Below are 20,800 nucleotides of genomic sequence, written 5' to 3'. Positions count from 1 at the left end.
CCAATCCATCACCTTTACCCTCAGCTTCTTTAGCAAGGCAGTGGTCATCTTGGAGGTGTGTTTGGGGTCATTATCATGTTGGAATACTGCCCTGCGGTCCAGTCTCAGAAGGGAGGGGATCATACTCTGCTTCAGTATGTCATAGTACATGTTGGCATTCATGGTTCCCTCAGTGAACTGTAGTGCCCCAGTGCCCGCAGTACTCATGCAGCCTCAGACCATGAAACTCCCACCACCATGCTTGACTGTAGGCAAGACACACTTGTCTTTGTACTCCTTACCTGGTTGCCGCCACACACGCTTGACACCATCTGAAGCAAATAAGTTTATCTTGGTCTCATCAGAACACAGGACATGGTTCAGAGAAATCCATGTGCTTAGTCTGCTTGTCTTCAGCAAACTGTTTGTGGGCTTTCTTGTGCATCATCTTTAAAAGAGGCTTCCTTCTGGTACAACAGCCATGCAGACCAATTTGATGCAGTGGGCAGCGTATAGTCTAAGCACTGACAGGCTGACCCCCCACCCCTTCAACCTCTGCAGCAATGCTTGCAGCACTCATACGTCTATTTCCCAAAGACAACCTCTGGATATGACGCTGAGCACGTGCACTCAAATTCTTTGGTGGACCATGGCGAGGCCTGTTCGGAGGGGAACCTGTCCTGTTAAACCTCTGTATGGTCTTGGCCACTGTGCTGCAGCTCAGTTTCAGGGTCTTGGCAATCTTCTTATAGCCTTGGCCATCTCTGTCAGCATGCCTAGTTTCAATAACCAGAAAGATAGAAAAATTACTGATCAGCCAGACAAAGTTAGTAGATTGTTTGAGGTATTGTTATTGCTGAAGCATGAATATTCAATATAGCAATAACATTAATATATATAAATACCAGCAGTGATCATCTCAATTAGTCCATCAATCTACAGCATATTCCCACTGGATTAGCATGCAAAGTACTAAATCAGACAAACAATGTCAACTGGTAGTTAAAAACATTATTGTTACTGGTACAAAATAATGGAATATAGCCTGTTGGATCCCCGGAATCCCAGGAATCATGTCATAAAGTCCATCAGACCGCAACAGATTCCAACAAAATCGGCATGTTTAGAGGCTGCTCAACCATGCATTGATCTGAAAAATCTGTCAGATATGCACCATGTGTAGTGATGTTGTGACTGTTCAGTGATTGTTTGGGAGGGGTAGGTAAGGAAGCTGTTCACCTCTCTTGCCCAGGATCTTGCCCATTAGGTGATCCAGGAAACACACTTGTCATAGACTTCAAACAATGATACCCATTCCTTCAATATAATAAGCTCCCCAGTGGGAAAAGGTGAAAGTCCCACACTGTGATATGCTCCAAGATGAATGCATAAACTCACTGTTGAGCTGGTTGGAGTCCCATCACATGAATATTCATGGTGCAGTTGTGTGCAGTGGGGCACACCAGCCAGGCAGTGGATTCCTAGTTACTCAGTGGTAGGACCATCTCCATTTGTTCCTGCCAGCAGGCCCCCACATATGCAGTAAAGTGCCTCCGATTGCCAGCTGTCAGAGCTTTTACAGTATCTGTAAAGTTGTAGTTACAGTCAACGTGTTTTTTTTCTTTTTCTGTGACTGCAGGCTTCCTCAAGACAACAGTTTCATTTGACAGAACGATGCATAGGTGAGCGGGCTCTAAACATGCCAATGTTGTTGGAATCTGTTGCAGTCTGGACTTTATGACATGATTCCTGCTCAGGGATCCAACAGGCTATATTTAACTATTGTGTACCAGCAGAGCTTTTTTTCAGCTGGAACTTGGTGGAACTCGGTTCTACCACCTCTGGCTCAGGCCCTCTGCTCCCCGCTCACCACTATCACTTGTAAACGCAGAAATCCGGCTTCTGGGTTTACAAGTGACAGCTTGTCTCCCAATGGCTCCCAAAGATCTGATCTCCTGAGCAGCTCTTACTGTGTGTAGGAAGGGGACAAGGGGGATGCAGGTGCCGTGCTGAACATGACACCCCCAATGGATGATCTCCCTGCAAGTAAGAGATTCTGAGCCACCTACAGTGTGCGGGGAGGTTCTAGAGCTGGCTGGGTGCTTCAGCCTAATACAGCAACAAACCTAAGACATGTGGAACAGTGGCGGCATTGCTTTGCGGCAAGAAACGCTGTAAAAAATTGCGTGACTTTGAGGTCGCAAAAGTGTGAAAAGGGCCTTCAGTAAATAAGGTATAGTGTGCCCTCTTTCAATGCAGAGTGACCAGCGTGCCCCCTTTCAATGCAGAGAGACCAGCGTGCCCCCTTTCAATGCAGAGAGACCAGGTTGCCCCCTTTCAATGCAGAGAGACCAGCGTGCCGTGCCCCCTTTCAATGCACAGTGACCAGCGTGCCCCCTTTCAATGCAGTGACCAGCGTACATGCCCCCTTTCAATGCAGTGACCAGCGTACATGCCCCCTTTCAATGCAGTGACCAGCGTACATGCCCCCTTTCAATGCAGTGACCAGCATACGTGCCCCCTTACAATGCAGTGACCAGCATACATGCCCCCTTCAATGCAGTGACCAGCGTACATGCCCCCTTTCAATGCACTGACCAGCGTACATGCCCCTTTCAATGCAGTGACCAGCGTACATGCCCCCTTCAATGCAGTGACCAGCATACATGCCCCCTTTCAATGCAGTGACCAGCGTACATGCCCCTTTCAATGCAGTGACCAGCATACATGCCCCCTTCAATGCAGTGACCAGCATACATGCCCCCTTTCAATTTTAGTGACCAGCGTACATGCCCCTTTCAATGCAGTGACCAGCATACATGCCCCCTTTAATGCAGTGACCAACATACATGCCCCCTTTCAATGCAGTGACCAGCATACATACCCCCTTCAATGCAGTGACCAGCGTACATGCCCCCTTTCAATGCAGTGACCAGCGTACATGCCCCCTTCAATGCAGTGACCAGCATACATGCCCCCTTTCAATGCAGTAACCAGCGTACATGCCCCCTTCAATGCAGTGACCAGCACATGTCTGATTTAGTACTTTGCATGCTAATGCCGAGGGAACATGCTGTAGATTGATGGACTAATTGATATGATCACTGCTGGTATTTCTAATATTCATGTTGTTGCTATATTGAATATTCATGCATAGGCAGTAACAACACCTCAAACAATCTACTAACTTTGTCTGGCTGATCAGTACTTTTTCTATCTTGATATCTGGATTATGAACTTGGTTCGATTATGACCTTTTCTTAGCCTGCGTGTTCACACCCAGACCTTTAGTGATCCCATGCGGCAAACAGAAGGATTAACTATTCCAAGATTCCATGATTATCTGTGTCTCACAAATTTTACCATGACTCATGGTTTGCTCTAATAACCACCTTATGTATCTTAGCAATATACATCTCCATGGCCAATTAATAAGGATCAGATTTCTCACTTTCTATTTGATATGCCTGGAGTTGTGCCCATTGCTCACTCACCACATAGTATTGCTCTATAGTACCTTTGTATGTGTATAATGCTCTTCACTGGAGCTGGGTAATATGGTTGGTGAATTACGAGCATACATGACCTGTTATTTGCTATTTTGGTGATTTTGTTTTGCTTTTGAGTCCAGACTCTTTGTTGGTTTTAATGATAACAATGTTGCTATTCTTAGTGACAGGTGGAGGCGTTATGTTCATATATATTTTTTACTAAAAAAAAATATATATATATATAAATTTTTTACTATAGTCCTTAATAAAGTTTTTTTGCAATAACAGTTTGAGGCCGCATTCAATGCCATCTTTTGTAGGGACTCTTTCCCCCCTACTTCATTTTCTTCTACAAATGTGTATATTGTAAAGTGTATCCAGATTGTTTCAGTGGGAAATGGAAATAGATTCTTCATGGAATTTGTATGTTTTCAAGGGATTATTTTTAGGTTCTCTTCCAGGCTCCAGGTGTTTAGGGATGACTGGAACAATAGATTGTTACCATCTGTGGAATAGCCAGCAATAAGTATTGGATAAATCTATATATCCAATATAGTTCCTATACAGCTCACCAGTTTTTAAATGTGGTGGCTGCATTCGTTTTCTTGTTTCAGGTATTTTATTTGCTTTATTTGCACCTGCCAGTAACACACTTTGCATCCTTTAGTGACACCCTTCCTCTTCTAGGCTGACCACACTCGTTCACTGTACTGTATGTATGGAGGAGCAGTTTTATGACCGTAGGGTGTCCCCTGGTTTGGGGTGGATGTAGCATGATGTTCTAAGTTTTCTGTTCCAGCATGACTGTGCTCCTGTAAACAAAGCTTGCTCCATAAAGACATAGTTTGATGAGTCTGGTGTGGAGGGACTCAAATGGCTCTACACAGAGCCTTGACCCAAACTGGATGAACACCTTTGGGATGGCCTAGAACAAGAGTCTCCAATTTTTCGAAGCAAAAGGGACAGTTTACTGTCCTTCATGCTTTAGGGGGGGGCAGACTGTAGCTAATGGGAGTAAACCATGAACCATCATTGGTTTTAACCGCTTAAGCCCTGAAGGATTTGGCTGCTCAAAGACCAGGCCCTATTTTGTGATTCGGCACTGAGTGACTTTAACGGACAATTGTGCGGTCGTGCGACGCTGTACCAAAATGAAATTGACGTCCTTTTTTTCCCACAAACAGAGCTTTCTTTTGGTGGTATTTGATCCCCGGTGCGATTTTTAGGTTTTGCGCTATAAACAAAAAAAGAGCGACAATTTTGAAAAATAACAATATTTTTCACATTTTTTATATAAAATTCTCAAAAAAAATGTAAAAATCAAAATTTTTTAACATTTTAGGCCAATTTGTTTTCTGCTACATATTTTTAAAAAAATCGCAATAAGTGTATTTTGATTGGTTTGCGCAAAAGTTATTGAGTTTACTAACTACAAGAAAGATTTAAGTCATTTTTATTGTTTTTTTTTTTTAACTAGTAATGGCAGCGATCTGTGATTTTTTTTTTTGCAGGACTGCGACATTGCGGCAGACAGATCGGACCCCTGACTGACATTTTTGACACTTTTGCGAGTACCAGTGACATTACTACAGTAATCAGTGCTATAAATATGCACTGTTACTGTCAAAATGACACTGGCAGGGAAGGGGTTAACTTTATTGGTGATCAAGGGGTTAAGTGTGTCCCTAGGGGTGTGATTCTAACTGTCAGGGGGCCTGGCTTGTTAGATAATCACAGAGACATACGATCCTACATAGCAGGATCGCATAGCCTTTGTGATGATCTAAGGGAGAATGACAGACGGCTGTGTTTACATCAGCCGTCTGTCTTTCTCCCTCTCCTGAGGGAGATCATGAGTGGCCGGCGGACATCGGAGCCACCGGTCACACGCACGGGGATGGCAGGGAACGAGCGGGGGCGGGAGCGACGTACCGGTATGTCACTTTGCCTGTAGGGGGCTGACTGCCGCAGTATATAGTCGTGCGGCAGTCGGCAAGTGGTTAATGAGAGGAAGTGTGCCCTTTTGTTGGTATGAGTTGGAGGGATTGTGCCCCATCATTGGTGTCAGTTAGAGGAATAGTGCCCCATCATTGGTGTCAGTTAGAAGAATAGTGCCCCATTATTGGTGTCTGTTGGAGGAATAGTGTCCCATCACTGGTGTCAGTTGGAGGAATAGTGCCCCATCATTGGTATCAGTTGGAGGAAAAGTGTCCCATCATTGGTGTCAGTTGGAGGAATAATGTCCCATCACTGGTGAAAGTTGGAGGAATAGTGTCCCATCATTGGTGTGAGTTGGAGGAATAGTGCCCCATCATTGGTGAAAGTTAGAGGAATAGTGCCCCATCATTGGTGAAAGTTGGAGGAATAGTGCCCCATGGATGGTGTTAGTGGGAGGAATGATGGCTCATCATTGGTGTCAGTCAGAGGAATTGTGCCCCTAGGGCCAAATATAGGCAAAGGGCCACGTTTGGCCCCTGGGCTGCCGTTTGGAGACCCCTGGCCTAGAACATTGAAGTAGCATACATGGCAGGCTGACAAAGTTTCTGAAAATTGGGAGGCTGTTATTAAAGTTGGCCATACTGTGCAAATGTCATCCAGTTCCTGATGAGCTAGCCAAAGTTTGTTTAGTGGGTAGCCCTCCCTCCTGTCATTATTTGATGGAGAAATCAGAAGAGTGGACAAATGTTGGTTGAACATGCAGCTGCATCTAATCAGGCTAAATGGAAAAAAAATCAATCAGTATACTGCCAGCTTTAGATTTATCAGCTTGCATCGGGAAATTCTGTTACTGGCAGGATCTCAAGGTAGGAAACTTTACAACAGATTCCTAAAAAAAATTACTTAACAACTTGACCTCCAGGAGATTTACCCCCCTTCATGACCAGGCCATTTTTTTCTATCCAGCACTGTGTTACTTTAACTGACAATTGTGCGGTCATGCAATGCTGTACATCAATTTAATTCATGTCATTTTTTCGCACAAATAGAGCTCTCTTTTTGGTGGTATTTGATCAGCACTGCGTTTTTTTTTGTTTGGTTTTTTTTGCACTATAAACAAAGACTGACAATTTTGGGGGAAAAAAAAAAACAATATTTATTACTTTCTGCTATAAAACATATCCAGTAATTTTTTTTTTCTTATAAAAAACAAATGTCTTCATCAATTTAGGCCAATATGTATTTTGTTACATATTGTTGGCTAAAAATAATCTCAATAAGCATTTACTGATTGGCTTGCGCAAAATTTCAAGTGTCTACAAACTACGGTATATATACTGTAAATTTTATTTTCTTTATTTATTTATTTTTTAAATGTGCTGGATCTTATTCCCTTCTTTGCAGGGCAACACATTCCAGCACATCTCCACTGATAGGACAGAGCTCTGAATTGTTTACATATGCTGAGCTCCATCAAGCCTGTCTCCTCGCCAATCAATGGGTGCTGGCAGTCATCGATAGGCCAGCATCCGCCCAAAAGTGCAGAATCATGTATATATATATACTGTATACTGTAATTTTGTTTTCTTTCTTTATTTATCTATTTTATACTAGTAATGGTGGCGATCAGCGACTGATAGCGGGACTGCGATATTGCGGTGGACAATCTGACACTAACTGACACTTCAGACACTTTGTGGGAACCAGTGACACTAATACAGTGATCAGTTCTAAAAATATGTGCTGTCACTGTACTAATGACACTGGCTGGGAAGGGGCTAAACATCTGGGGCAATCAAAGGGTTAACTGTGTGCCTAATCAACGTTTTTGTGTACATAGTGTGTTTTTTTTTTTTACTAGGGGATGTGCTGGATCTTATTCCCTTCTTTGCAGGGCAACAAATTCCAGCACATCCCCACTGACAGGACAGAGCTCTGCATTGTTTACATATGCAGGGCTCCATCAAGCATGTCTCCTCGCCAATCAGTGGGTGCCGGCAGTCATTTACTGGCCGGCAACCGCTGATAACGTGTGTCCCTACCCAAAAGTGCAGAATCATGTGTGTATATATATATATGTTTCTGTGATTCTGCACAGAACAGCCACCCTGTAACAATAAATTTGCTATAGGGCAGTCGGGAAGTGGTTAAGCAAACTGTGCATAGTGAGACACGTTGCTAAATGCTGGAAAACTGATTCTGGGTTTACATACTATACACTGGAAAAGAGGAATACCTTTCTAGCTCAGTCGTCAATGCTACACACCCATCATTTCAAAAATACACAAATCATCAATATTTATGCACAAAATGACCATTTTTGTGCCTTTACAGACACCAACAACAGATATAATTAGCAGAAAAATGATACCACAAACACACGAATCACATGAGCTTGCTTAAATGTAATTGCCCATTAGCAGCCACATTCCATTCTGCTTCCGGATCTAGTAACAAAATGAACACTTCTACCTGACTGGCTGCTATTGGTCAGCCCATCACAGTCCTCTATATGGTGCATTATAATATAATTAAGTTAAACATTAATTCATTGACAGCCATATTAACACTTGAATAGTATGTATATAATAAAGGGTCAATCCACCCATTATTAATATTTGAATTTTTGGTGGATGTTGGAGAATTAAAGAGGGGGTTAAACTCCCAAATGTAACTGTTTCCCAAAAGAAAACTCAAGCTAATAATTTACAGAAGGATTAGAACCCCTGTTGGGTTTTTACTCCTATCTGGGAATAAAGGTATTAGAAACCTCCAGCGCTACTATTCCAATAAACCATTACACTCTCAGCCAGCCAGCAATCCTCTGTAATTCACACCCCACCTATCAATATTAACCAGACTTAGCCCCCGTTCACACCAGTGATAGGTCCAAATTGCATGACAAGTCGCACCCTATTTTCTGCAATGGAACTATTCAAATTAGTGTGACTCTGACATTGCGGTGTAGCACCGATTTGAAAAAAAAAAAAAGTTCCTGCACTATTTTTTGTGCTTTTTAGGTGTGACTTGCATTTACATCTGTGCATGAAGTTGCACAGATGTCAGCCAAGTCGCACCTGAAATCGCACTGACCTGCGGCATTGAAATTGTGTGACTTCAAGGGAGGTAAAACTATTTCAAGGTTGGTTTCAGTGTGAACGGGGCTTAAATGCGGCGCTGCAAAAAATCTACTTATTGTACAATGTGCCACACCATCTCCTAAATGTATATACAGTTTTAAAGTGCTTCTAATAAAACATTCATTTAACCTAATCCTTATAAAGTGCTTGCGGATAATCCATAAACCCTATACTTTATCCCAACATATGATAACAAATCCATCTACTGCAAATACACTCTTCTATACATAAAGAGCAATGGTGCTTCCTGCGCAAAAAAATACATGACTCTTGCACACAGATGGCAAAAATGCCACATTTTTAGGCATTTAGGCATTTATTTTTACATCTGATCTAAATGCAGCCCATTGTTTTTAATGCACCTGTCCTCACAGGCATGTAAACTAGCAATGCATACAGATCAGTTAGTATTTTATGCACGTATGCGCATAGACATGCCAATACACACGTGCATTTCCCCTCCCCCATCATCATCATCCATAAACTGACTTATTCTGCTGGAGAGCTTGTGTTGTTAAAAACGACAGACTTGCTGGCTCGTTTACCAGATGAAAATAGAAGAAAGAAAGCTTAAAAAAGGAAACCAATGCAGCCATCACATCTAGGAATTGGTAAGCTGCAATATAATAAATGTTTAAAAATTTTGCACCCCAGAGTTTTTGATATGTTTGGTATCTATATAATTGACACAATGTCGACTTTTATATTTTACAAAAAAATTTAAAAAATGTGTATTATTTTTTGTTTGCGTACACAAAAATGTACTTGATTGTATTTTTTTCCCTAAAATATAAGTTTGCAACTGCCACCATTTTATTTTCCAGGGCCTCTGCTTCCAGAAAATATATTATGGTTCTAATTCATTTTATAGTAAGAAAATTTAAATATTGCCCTGGCCATTAACCACTTTACCACCGGAGGATTTTGCTGTCTTACGTCCAGGCCACTTTTTGCGATTCGGCACTGTGCGACTTTAACTGACAATTGCTCGGTCATGCAACGCCGTACCCAAACGAAATTTACGTCCTTTTTTTCCCACAAACAGAGCTTTCTTTTGGTGGTATTTGATCACCTGTGCGCTTTTCATTTTTTGCGATAATTTTGAAAAAATAACAATATTTTTCTATTTGACAGTTAAAAAATATCCAATATATTCAATTTTTGTCATATATTTAGGCCAAAATGTATTTAGCTACATGTCTTTGACAAAAAAATTCTCAATGAGCGTATTTTTAACCGCTTTAAGACTGGAAGATTTTACCCCCTTCCTGACCAGGCCATATTTTGCAATTCGGCACTGCATTACTTTAACGGACAATTGCGCGGTCGTGCGATGCTATACCCAAATTAATTTATGTCCTTTTTTCCCCACAAATAGAGCTTTCTTTTGGTGGTATTTGATCACCTGTGCGATTTTTACTTTTTGCACTATATACAAAAAAGTGCGACAATTTTGAAAAAATAACATTTTCACATTTTTTTTATATGAAATTCCCCCCCAAAAAATATGTAAAAATCAAAATTTTTTAACTTTTTTTGCCAATTTGTTTTCTGGTACATATTTTTGGTAAAAAAAATCACAATAAGCGTATTTTGATTGGTTTGCGCAAAAGTTATCACAGCTACTAACTACGGGAAATTTATATCATTTTTATTGTTTTTTTTTTTTTAACTAGTAATGGCGGCGATCTGTGATTTTTTTTTTTTTTTCGGGACTGCGACATTGCGGCGGACAGATCGGACCCTTGACTGACATTTTTGACACTTTTGGGGGTACCAGTGACATTACTACAGTAATCAGTGCTATAAATATGCACTGTTACTGTAAAAATAACACTGGAACGGAAGGGGTTAATTTTTATTGGTGATCAAGGGGTTAATGTATGCCTGGTGCTTACTAACGTGTGTGGGGGGAGGGGACTATGTGACACAGGCACAGATCGCAGGTTCAGCTATGCTGAATCCTGCAATCCGACCCTGCCTGCCACTTAGGAGATCTGCCCGCTTGTGTAAACACACTCGATCCCCGACGATCGGGGAAGAGCAGCGGTGATCACCGCCACTCCTCGCCTGGCCCGACTCCCGCTGTAACTGAATACAGCGGGAGCAAGCCTCCGGCGGCGTGCGCGCGCCGCCCACAAGGGGAGGAGTCCAGCGACATAGGTCTACGTCGCTGGACGATAACGAGCCAAATTGCTGCAGTAGCAGCAATGTGAGCAGACGTAAAGTGGTTAAGATGGTAGTAAAGTAATTCTTTGGACTTGTACCTATAGGTAAGCTTATAATATGGCTTACCTGTAGGTACATTGAATATCTCCTAAACTTGCAGTGTTTAGGAGATATTCCCACTGGACGCACCTGCATGCGTGTGAGTGACGTCATCATGGCCCCAGCCACTCATACAGCTGGAGCCCATAACCCCAGGAGGAAGAACAGAGGAAGATGGAAGCCCTGTCAGTGGTGACTAAGGTCAGTATTTCATAATGTGATAATATGCAATACCTTTGCAGGGTATTTTTTAATTTTTTTGGGCAAGCCGTGGTTTGCTACCATTTTAAGGGGCTGTGGTGGAATTAAACCTAAAAAAATGCTGCCAGATTCAGGGGTCTCCTGAACCGGGTGGCCAGTGGGAGTAGAAAATGCCCTTGCAACGATGAGAGTAAACCAGCCTTTTTCAAACAGGGTGCCTTGAGGTTGCTTCAGGGGGTGCCTTGGTAAAATGCCTAAAAATTGTTCAAAAATTGTGTAAAAGCAACCAAGTGGATCAAGCCTGCCTTTTAGTTACACAAAGCCATGGGTTTTTATTGTGCACCATTACAACTTTTCTAGACACTGGCATCCTAACAACCAATCATGTCATCAGTTAAAACAAAAGAGGATGTCTGTTGCCTCCACACCATCCTTGTGTGACCCTCCTCTGCTCCTCTCCCTCAGCACTGGGGTGACATTAGTTGACCGATGGAGAAGAGAAACATTGGAATACTAGTCAGTTCCAGTGTTCAAAAAAGAACTTTGAAGAGCTTTGAAAGAATAAATCAATGTTGGGTGTCCTACATGTGGATGTTGCTGCATTGCGTAAAGCTATTAGAATCCTTTTTACATTTTAGAATGGGGTGCCTCTAAACTGTCCATAGTTTTAAAGGGTGCCTTGAGACTGTATATAATTTTACCGGGTGCCTTGACTGAAATAATGTTGAGAAACACTGGAGTAAACAACAATGCCATAGGCTTGGTGGTCAGTGGGAGTAAAAAAAATTGCACCATTGGTGTCAGTGGGAGGAATAGTGCCCCAATTGGTATCCGTGGCAAAATGAGTTCCTCATCTCTGGTGTCAGTGAGAGGAATAGTACCCCATTGTTGGTGTCAGTGGGAGGAACAGTGCCTCATATTAGTGGAAGGAATAGTTCCCTAAGGGCAAAATAAAAGCAAGCAAAGGGCCACATGCGGCCCGCGGGTTACAGTTTGGAGACCCCTGATATTATGATGATGTCATTACCATGCACATGTGCAAAAGTGACATCATTGCGACCCGACCATCCAAGCGGCTGTAGAGTGGGAAACCAGAAGATAGACCAGGACAAGATGGCCGTGCTTGTGACCGACACACAGCACTGGAGGTGATCACCAGCCAGGAAAGTCTGCTGTGCATACTACTAGTATAGTTTGGCTAACAATTCCTGGGACCCAATTGAAAATAATTGTTGCGGAGGTCTTATTCTGCTTCAAGGGATTTCAGCAGTAAGGGGAAATATCCCTAAAAGAAGCAATACAGAAAAATCAAAGGAGGCAAGAGAAAGAAGAGATGGCATAGGGACCAAATAGCTTCAGCTACTTCTCATTGTTATAGTAAAAGCTGTACAACAATTTTGTCTAGGTGTCCACAGGTCTTTGAGGAGTCTAGCAACCCCCCAGGTAATATAGGCACCCCAATGACCTCCTGAGAACAAACCACATTGCGTTATAAAATGCAGGAGCCATTGCCCCCTGTCACCCTTCCTTTTTGCACTTACCATTGAACCTGTGGCCATTGCATTGCGCTCCTCCCAAGGCTTCGAGGCGGTTAGAGTAGGCTCCATAAAAGAGAGTGTGGCGTTATACGCTGATGACATGCTCCTTTTCCTTAATGATCCTGGTCCCTCCTTACAAGCTGTCTTGCAGATCCTGGATGACTTTGGCAAGTATTCGGGACTCCGGGAGAATTGGGGGAAGTCCTCGATGCTATCTGTGACAGGTGTGACTGGTACACTGATTGGAGATGGCCCTTTCCCTGGTTGGGTTGACACCCTTACCTACCTGGGGGTCCGGGTAACTAGACACCCGAAGGATTATTACGACCTGAATCTCCTCCCACTCCTTCCTAGGCTCCAGCGCCTGGTGCAGGTGTGGAAGAGGATTCCGCTTTCCCTACTGGGTAGAATAGCCCTCCTCAAAATGAAATTTCTCCCTGTGGTTCTATATTTTTTGCGCCACTCCCCACTGTGGGTTCCGAAAACATTTTTTGGCATATTGGATAGTATTATTAGCTCCTTCCTTTGGTCCCCTGGGGTTCCCAGGATTGGCCTTCGGGCCCTGCAGGAGCCTTGGGGTAGCGGGGGTCTGGCTCTCCCGGATTGGCGTAAATATTACCTGGCTGGGCAAATGGTGTTTGCGAGGCGCTGGCTGAGGGCGGACGAGGAGGACTCGGCTACGGTCTTGGAGGCAGCACATCTGGGATCATATGAAAGTCTCCGTCTGGCTCTGTACAGGGGGGTGGGCTCGGACCTCCCGCTGACAGCATCCATGAGGGCTACCATTAGGGCATGGGGCCAGACTGTACGACTAGCCTGCCCCAGCTACATTGGACTTTCCCCATCTACTCCCCTTTGGATGAATCCAAAACTCCCTCATTTTTACCGCTTACCTGACCCTATGGTGTGGGCTACAGTGGGGGTGAAGACGCTAGGGGACATAATGACGGAGGGGGATTTGCTATCATTTGACAACCTACGCACTAGACATGACTTGCCCTCTACTCATTTTTTTTTAGATATCTACAGCTGCGTCATGCCTTTCAATGTCAATTTACTGACACCAAGATTGAACCGGTACCTTCTGACCTAGAATTAATGCTGACTAATCCTGACCTTACCAAAACCTTATCTTCTGTTTACAAAGATCTATTCAAACTGACTCCACCGTGTATTGTGAAGTGTAGGGAGCGTTGGACCACTGAAATTCCTGGGCTCCAGGGGGAGGACTGGGATGATATGTGGGTTGAACCCTTCAAACATCTAATTGCTGCCAGGGACAAACTTATCCAGTTTAAGTTTCTTCATAGAATATATTACACTCCTGCTCGCCTAGTTAAAATTTACCCCACATCCTCCGCTGAATGCTGGCGATGCTCTGCCTCTCCGGCGGATGCATCCCATATTTTCTGGGATTGCCCGCTGATTCAGCACTACTGGTCGAAAGTTACCACCTGTTTAGGGGGGGTGCTGATGACTGCGGTCCCGCTGACCCCGAGCGTTTGCCTATTGGGTTTGGTGGAGGAGGTGGTTCCCTCGGTGGCACATAGAACCCTTCTGACTATATTGTTATTCTATGCCAAAAAGGCCATATTATTACACTGGAAGAAGGTAGCTCCGCCTTCCTTGTTGTACTGGAAAGGACTGGTGAATGCCGTGCTACCCCTTTATAAAGCGACATATTTGTCCAGAGGGTGCCCAAAGAAGTTCGAGAAAGTGTGGAGGGCTTGGGTAGAGTCTTCTGATACTGTGCGGTAGATGGCGTTTGTAATCTACCTTGATATTATCCACCTAATTGAGTGATGTTTTCTTTTTTCTTTTTTGTGTGAGCTGGGAGCCGAGACGACTGGACGTTGGTGCGCCTGGGTTCAGTCGTTCTGGGTCCCATTATCCTGACTATTCCAGAAGGAGTCCGGTTGTATTTGGAGGTTGGGTTGCCAGGGTGGGGGGAGGGGGGGGGTTTACTGTTTCACTGTTTGTGTGTGACTCCCCCATGTTGGGGTGAGCTAGTCCATTGTTTTTTTTTTTTTTTTGTTACTGTATTTTGTATGTCTTGCTTGTGTAAAAACTTCAATAAAAAGAATTTTACAAAAAAAAAAAATGCAGGAGCCATGCCAGAGCTTTGACTTGGCATTCACATAACGGCACGTGCATTGGATTTGGGGCTATATGGACGGCCGAAGAATAAAGCAATGGTATATTCTAGAACTGTGAAGTGCCTCTCAATCCCCCCCTCCTTACTAGTTTTTGTTTTGCCGACAGGTTACTTAAAATACATCATCAATCAATCAATGTATATCTCAAGGGAGCTGAGCCCAGAGCAGAACACACTATGGTCATGACATATGTAATAAGCGCATTGATATTCAGCTCAAAACCATCTCTGGAGATTGGAGCGGACAGGAACTCTCCGTCACTGGATGCTGTATCCATGTTACACAAGAGGGCTGCCCGTCCACAATTACACAAGACGGCTCAGTTCATGAACGAAGGCAGGGATGGGTAATTAGTGAGGACCGGTTTATAAAGCAGAAAAATTTTGGCTGCTAAAGCAAGAGAGGTCAAACTGAACTAATATTCGCTCGCAGCACGTGAGTCAGCTCAGCCGTTTGCATGCTAATATTATTTCCAGGGACACTACTTGACTAAACAGGGTAAGCCACCATATAGCCTGTGTAAACACATTTTATTTTGGCATCTAAATCCACCCTCTTTATTATATGCATCAGGAAATCTAAGATAGGACAAACAGAAAAGATCCCAAAAATGTGGATTTTACAATAAGGAAGAAAATTCAGCAAGATCTCAGGGGACATAAAAGACAATGCTCCCTGGGACTGGTAATTATTGGTAGTTATGGCCACTCTGGTGATAGATCTTATAAGTGACTAAACAATATTCCACCGGCCTCTGTGACTTTCCGTGCAGCAGATGTGTGATGAAAAAGGTAACTGAATATCAGCCACTATAGATTTTTCATCATGCTGGAAACTGTTCACACTGTCTTTAGGGGTTGGTTGTGCCATTGTGCTATGCATGTGTTGTAAATTAGGCTCAAATGATTGGCTTTGTTTTTAAACATGATTAAAGCGTATATTGCTAATACACCTGGATGGCATCCGAATATTTATTAGATCGATCACATCACAGCACAAAATTGCAAAGTTTCGGGGGTCACGCATTGATCATCACGTGGCCCCAAAACATCACAGTTTTTGCGTTTTGATCCCTCTAATAAAATGTTGTCACCAGTTGGAAGATGTGTGGGGTGCTGGCAAAATATGTTTGCTTTTGTGTGGATACTGGTTCCCAGCCAACAGTGCTACAGCAACCATCAGCCATAAGCCCTTTTCAGGAATATTTCACTGTATTTTCTTTTACACACATCACAAAGGAATGTAGTTATAAAAAAAGTTGCAAGGCTGTTCATACATCAAACCTGTATTTAAATTAGTTCTGTGCGAATGGGACAAAACCAAAAATATTCGCAGGCTTTATCCTCTGAAGACCATGGATGTATAAATAGGGAAAAGACCGAATTTTGGCCACTTGATGGCGCTATCATAGGAAATAGCTATGTTCCTCGCCACCATCTAGTGGCCATAATGCAGCATTTTCTGCATTCACACATTCAATCTGTAGATAATATAGCCTGAGAACATTCGATTTTGCCCCATCTGCACAGTCCACAGTTCACATGCAGTTTTGATGGATAAACAGCAATGCAAATGTTTTATTTTTATAAACTTTTTATAAATATACGCCACGGTGTGTATCAAATCTATGACAAAAACGCCATGAATAAGCTTTTTTTAAAAAAATAATTCTCAGAACCTTTTTACTGCTATGCTGCTTTATCTAAACTTGGAAAAAGTCATTCTAGCTTGGAGAAGAATGTAGAGCTATATATTCAATGATGACATATTTCTGGAATAGAATGTAAATTCTGCATTTTTTTAAATTCTGTTTCTTAATAAATACTATAGGGAATGCATAGTTTATTTTTACTGAGTGCATATTCTGAGTTTATTTTGTCATTTTTAAACCTGTGTTTGGTGGGTTTAGGGCAAACATCAGGTTTGCTTTATCCCTCTTTTCTCAGCAACCTTTTCTTCATTCTTCTACTTCTCTGTTCAGTGCCAGGATCCAAAGGATATATACCTGGTACTTCCAACTCATTCACTCTACATGACCGCACTGGGCTAACCAACGCTGTGACACAGGGGGTTCCATAGCCTTGTGCATCCCATACACACATGGTTTTCCTTTCATTTTAGACATCTGATCTGAGTGGTGGTGGAGCAAATAGAACGTATTTTTATGTGTGTGTGGAGGTCTGCATTAAAGTGTACCTGCATGGGCAAAACACAGATTCTCTTCAAAGCTTATCTTAATGTGACTTTTATATTTTTTTTAGGCTTATATGACATGTTTGCTTTTTAGGTTATTCCTATCACCAGGATGGCATAAGCATCCTTGAAAAAGCGGGCGTTGTTCTGAGAAATGCGATGACTTAAAAATAGTATATATAAAATAATCTGTGATGTTTATTATACAACTACATGATCAACACATAAGGGGTCCATATAGTGAACTTGGTGTTGAGTTGTTCACTTTGAGGTCAACACAGAGGACAATGGGGCACTCTTTACGTCTAGAGGAAAACAGATTTCATCTCCAAATACGGAAAGGTTTCTTCACTGTAAGAGCTGTGAAAATGTGGAATAGACTCCCTCCAGAGGTGGTTCTGGCTAGCTCACTAGATTGCTTAAAAAAAAGGTCTGGATTCTTTCCTGGGTCTACTTAATATACAGTAAGTGGGTACTAAACATTTTTTTTAGGTAAAGTTGATCCAGGCAATATCCGATTGCCTCTTGGGGGATCAGGAAGGAATTTATTTCCCCTGCTGTGGCAAATTGGATCATGCTTTGCTGTTTTTTTTTTCGCCTTCCTCTGGATCAACTGCGGGTATAGGATTGTGTATATGGGATTGTATGGTTGGGTTTTCAATACTGTTTTTTTTTTGTTGGTTGAACCTGATGGACTTTTGTCTTTTTTCAACCTGACTAACTATGTAACTATATATACATGATTGTAATGGGTCTTTGCATGGTCCTAATCAAGAAAACACAGTTTTTTAAATATTAAAATTTAAATGTTTTTATTTACGCATTGGCATTCAATGTTCGAATACCGCAGATACCACCCCATCCTTTTTCTTCCTCCTTAGATTTTTTATATTTAAGCTTACTCATCCAGGTTTTGGATATTGTTTAGATTAGCCAACAGAGGGAACTCACAGTGGCTTAGTGCATTTATTCTTTCTGTTGAGATATCAGCCAGAACCATTGTGTAGCCAATTCAAAGCAAGAATTAGAGCCTATGATGGGCCTATAACTAACAAATATGACTATTCCTATGTATATATGTACTTACAAACTGTAGAAAAATATTCATAGCACACATGTAACTGTTTCAGGGCCAAAAACTCTCAGGGCAGAAGGGGCCTTAATGTTTTTGCTATGGGGCCCCATCACATATACTTGTATACCTATACAAATATTTAAATCAAGCTTATCTCTTTAACATGTTTATGACAAAGACTATAGATACAATTTACCTATAAAGCTCAGGCTATGCTCAGGTATGACAAAGAAATGGAAAACACATACATAAAAAGAGATTTTATGGAACATTTGGTCTATACTAAAAAGCAGGGCAATTTCTGGGAACAAATCTTCGAAACACTCAAACGTCAATAAAAAAATAAAAGACCACTTCAGCATACTGAATATGCAATTTCCTCTGAGATAGAACTTCTTGATGTGAGCTGAAGAAACCTCCCCAAGTTTTTTATCTCTTGGGGGACCCCAGAGGTGACATGTTTCCACCAGAGTTCCCTGATTACCTCCTGCCAAGAAGCATCTCTCCTCCCCAAGGGGGTCATTATCCTGTCTATATATAGATACACAGGTCTTAACTGCACGTCTATGGGGGGGAGTAACTGTTTTGTTTTCTTATTTTACGATTAAATGTTTTCGTAACAAATCAGTAACCCTTTTGACTGTACGCTGTATCCTCTGCTCTGACTGACATTACGATCCTTCACAGTCACATAGCTATTAAAAGGACACACAGTAGCCTCCACATTTTATTCCAGCATTTTCAACCTTGTTTTACCCCAGAGGAGCCCTTGAAATAATTTCCAGGTCTTGAAAAATCCTTTCTAAAAACAATTAACTGGTGGTTAATGAGAAAAATGCCCCTTACATTGGTGGTCAGTAGGAAGACTGACACCTTTACAGTGGTGGAGCCCTTAAAATATATATTTTAAGTCTTGGGGAACCCTTTGAAAAAACTGTTTATTTGTCAGTGATATAAATGCCCCTTATATTGGTGGCCAGTATGAGGAATGCCCCTTACATTGGTGGCCAATGGGAATGAATGGCCCTTACATTTGCCGTCAGTGGGAAAAATTCCCCTTTACATAGGTGGCCAGAGGGAAAAATGCCCTTTTACATTGATGGCCAGTGAGAAGAATGACCCTTTACATTGGTGACCATTGGGAAGCATGCCCCTTACATTGGTGGTTTGTGTCAAGAATGTCCCCTACATTGGTGACCAATGGGAAAAAATTCCCCTTTACATTGGTGGCCAGTGGGAAGAATGCCCTTTACATTGGTGGCCAGTGGGAAGAATGTCCTTTACATTGGTGGCCAGTGGGAAAAAATTCCCCTTTACATTGGTGGCCAGTGGGAAGAATGCCCTTTACATTGGTGGCCAGTGGGAAGAATGCCCTTTACATTGGTGGCCAGTGGGAAGAATGTCCTTTACATTGGTGGCCAGTGGGAAGAATGCCCCTTTACATTGGTGGCCAGAGGGAAAAATGCCGCCCCTTTATGTTGATGGCCAGTGGGAAGAATGCCACTTTACATTGGTAGCCAGATGGAAAAATGTACTTTACATTGGTGGCCTGTGTGAAGAATGCACCTTACAGTGGTGGACAGGGGGAAGAATGCCGTTTACATTGGTAACCATTGGGAACAATGCCCCTTACATTGGTGGTCTGTGTGAAGAATGTCCCCTACATTGGTCACCAGTGGGAAGAATTCCCCTTTACATTGGTTGACAGTGGGAAGAATGCCTCCTTTGAGTTGTGGTCAAAATGCCACCCTTTACAGACAGCTAAAGAGATTGCTGGTGTCCTGCAACTGGCTCTGCCAAGTGGCATAAACCCCAAAACTGTGCAGGCATCATCAGATGGGAACACATAGCAGGGAACTCATATCAACTTCTTGAGGAACTTTGGCTGAGAATGTCTGCTGTATTCTAACCCTCTTCATCAGCAATTCACAAACAGTGGCAGTGTCGTTTAGAACCTGTCTCTGCTCCTTCACTTAGGAAAGGAAGAGTCTATTTTCTTCTGCTGCATTACAATAACATAAAATTAATTTGAAACACCTAAAAGAGAGCCTGTAATGGCTTTCACAAGGGTGCAGAGGTCTGGATTCAGAAGCAGAGGTATCACTGCTACAATCCCCAATAGATAAAAAAAAATCTGGGAGTGATTTAACCTCTCAGCATCCATTCTAAACTAAAAAGTCAGGATGACTAAAGTTTAAAAATAAAAGGACTCTACCTGTAAGATGTGTCAGCTTCACATGGTCCACATAAGTGAATTCTTCCTCGTCATTCCGCTTGGTCTGTTAATCAGAGAAGCAATTTGGACTGTCAGTTCTCCTGCACCCATGTAGAGAGGAGCACAAGTGCTCCGCAATGCTGTCTGTTGAAAATTGTAGATGTGATGTAGTGATAATCAGTTCTCTGGAGCTGGAAGAGGTCTGTATTTTCTTTGTCCACACAAGCTGCACTGTCTCTTTATATAGTACTCCGTCCAGACAGATGTGAGCACTCCAGTGCTGTGCTGGAGAATGACTCCTAAGGGAAGAGGACTTGTAATTGTTTGCTGGGTATCCAGCACTGTGTGGGCCAATCACTAGGCGGATGTGAGGCTGGGAGGGGAACACACACACTATTCACACACCAGCAGCCCAGACTGGAGCAAGGGGGGCTGTCAGACGCTGACGCTGACGCCTGCTACCTGTTCTGCACAGAAGATACCACAGAACATTATGGTGATGTTCCATAACCAACGCAGCAGAGAGAAGAAGAATCATTTCTGCTAGGATAATTTTATGCATTATACAAAGAGTGGACAAAATATTGGAAACATGAAAAAAAAATA

The 20,800-nt window shown here is 42.5% G+C and overlaps 1 protein-coding gene across 1 annotated transcript in view; it reads right to left on the bottom strand.

Annotated features, from left to right (window-relative positions):
• OPN5 (opsin 5) overlaps window positions 1-20,471 on the bottom strand; it is a 203,033-nt gene extending 182,562 nt beyond the window's left edge. The window contains exon 1 of the mRNA XM_082252505.1: window positions 20,195-20,471. The gene's annotated coding sequence lies outside the window, so the exon portion shown is untranslated. The remainder of the gene's footprint in view (window positions 1-20,194) is intronic.
• Window positions 20,472-20,800: the final 329 nt, after the last annotated feature.

The sequence above is a fragment of the Pelophylax lessonae genome (genome assembly GCF_965119305.1).
Source record: "Pelophylax lessonae genome assembly, chromosome: 3".
Taxonomy (NCBI): domain Eukaryota; kingdom Metazoa; phylum Chordata; class Amphibia; order Anura; family Ranidae; genus Pelophylax; species Pelophylax lessonae.
This window is presented reverse-complemented; position numbering and strand designations above follow the sequence as displayed.